At 39.1% G+C, this 2,500-nt stretch overlaps 1 protein-coding gene across 1 annotated transcript in view; it reads left to right on the forward strand.

Annotated features, from left to right (window-relative positions):
- The window catches only part of LOC138038672 (arylsulfatase B-like), a 20,975-nt gene that overhangs the window by 3,821 nt on the left and 14,654 nt on the right, over positions 1-2,500 (forward strand). The window lies entirely within an intron of this gene.

Consider the following 2,500-nt stretch of genomic DNA (forward strand, 5'->3'; position numbering starts at 1 on the left):
TTTGTTATTGTACTTGTGGCTACGCAAGTATATTGCAAAATCGAAAGTGAGATCGTCAATTCAGTGGGTGCCGTGATCAAGTTACCGCGGCATGTTTACTTGCAAAACAGTGAAGCATCTTTGCCAAATGATGGCAAGATACAGAGTTTTTGCTTTTGTTAGTTTTCTTTTTCTTTCGAGTGTTGTAAAGTTTGACATTAAGACATAGGCGAATTCAACACAAAGAACACAATCACCCAACTCTTGAGGTTGACCAGTGTTTACTCTCCAAGACGAGGTTATTTATCACCAGGTAATTCCATCGTTTTGGAAATAGCAGCTACTTTATTATTCATCAGCGTCAAAATTTTTTTGCCGATTTTGGGGCTCGTTTTGTGGAAACTCAAGCATGCTTCCAACAGACCTGTTTATTTTCGTGAACCCTTCCTATTTCAATTGCGTGCGTGCAAACAAGACGCACAATCCGTGTCACAAAGCATATGCAATTAAAAAAATTTCTGACAGTTCACATCAAACCCTTCTTGAAAGAACCTTGACCGTAAATAATGAAACACAAAAGAGACAACAAGCTTTTATTCAAATAATTCTCCACAGTCACATTTCCAATTTTTTTTTTTACCTTTGCAGAGTTGAGTACAAAATAAATGTAAATTGCCAGGCAACTAAGATACGACTTCAGTAAACACAGTGATGCATTTAAGGCATTCAATTCCTTCAATGTTTGTTAAATCCATAAAAAAAATTGCCATTTGATTTCGGTGTTGTATACAATACCAAGTTAGTAAAATATTAGAAACAAAGCTCACTTGATATCCAACGGCGAAAAATGGAATTGTTGTCGAAGACTATTACTCGTCGCTTTAAAGATTCCGGATATTTATTTTTCTCCGCCTGTCTTGTTTATCCAATTGACGTTCCATTCTTCAGCTCCATGAGGGTATATTTTGTTTAAAGATCCACTAAAACGCCATTCGCACTACAATGACTTTCGACGCCATTGCAGGTTAATTAAATGTTCTCCTGGGTGCACCAGAGAAAGCTACGCATTACCCCAGCCCACTCAAACCTACAAAAATTCGCACAGAAGACTCTATGCACAAAGACACCACTGAGCAGGGGAGTGCCAGGCAAGACTTTTCATGACACGAAAAAAAATAATAAATCGGAGAAATTAAACGCAGATATTCCGACTGGGTTTGGCAACCCAGTAATAAATTGTTGAACAGATGTCATCAGGAGCTAAGTTATGAAAAGCCTGGTATGCAATACAGGGAAGTCTTCTGTTATACATATAATGTATAGATGATTTTGCCATGCTGAGAACTTCATGTTTTGGGGTAGATATGCTGATATTGTGAATCAGTCTGGCAGCACGGATGTGCGAGTCCTCGAGGTCAGCCAACAAGTTGGAAGATCCCCACAAAGATATACAATAAGTCGCACTTGACAATATACCTTTGAAATAAATAGATTCCAAAGTGGATCGGTTGAAGATCTTCATCTGTTTAAGTTTAGAAATCTTTGTGTTGAAGTTTGAAGTAACCATTTTAATGTGAGGAGACCAGTTAAGTTATCAATTTTGACTTCTAAGCAACATGAGTCTGATTGGACCGATGAATGGTGTTTTTGGTCAGTGGTGAGCGTCTAACAAGATGGACGCTTGTTTTTGAGCTCTGTCATCTTTGCACAAAAAACTTTTAGCCTGCACGCAATTTTTATCTTAAACATTTCGGTATAGTTTTTCCAAGTATGGCTGCCCTACGTAAAGAAAATCAAGAGCTCAAGCAACAGATTCAAACACTTTCAGTGGAGTTTGAGAGTTTGAAAAGTTTGATCACGCATCAGCAGAATCTCATGAAACCCAAGGCACTTCTCTCGATGCAGAGACAAAGTCGAACCTAGAAATATCATATTGATTATGTTGCCTCTAAGATCTGCACTACTTGCTGTTCTATCAAGTTTCTGAATTCTCTCAAGTTTGCGAGTATTGCTCTGCAATCTAGCCTGTCATGGTAATGTAGGGTGATCTGGTTTCAATGGCACCCTCGTCGAATATGTTCCATCCTCCTGTCGTCGCAGCTGAGCTATAAAATCTTCATGAAACATTCCCTTACTGTAGTCTGTGAGCCCCAGTGCTTCTTGCGAACACATCTGATTGGACTCGTTATGAATTGTGCATGCAAAGAACTCTCTCAGTCTCAGTGTTTGCCAACTGAATCTTCCCGGAGTCTCTACCAGGACCATACATGGTCCAAGGACCATCGTTTCTGTCGTCTTTATCCTCTGAACATCAGTGGCACCAGAAATGATATGCACAGGTAGCCTGTCTTGATCTGATATTTAATCTTCACTGAACACAAGTATTTTAATCCGAGGATTTTTACTCTTCTGGTCTTCATTCCTGGGGTTTGGAATGTGTGTCAAAACAGGCTGTTACTTGTAGTTACTAGCCCGAAGGTCTGAGGAGGTAGCCCGAAATTAAATTGTTTATAAAATATAT

The sequence above is a fragment of the Montipora capricornis genome, chromosome 2, assembly GCF_036669925.1.
Source record: "Montipora capricornis isolate CH-2021 chromosome 2, ASM3666992v2, whole genome shotgun sequence".
Lineage (NCBI taxonomy): Eukaryota > Metazoa > Cnidaria > Anthozoa > Scleractinia > Acroporidae > Montipora > Montipora capricornis.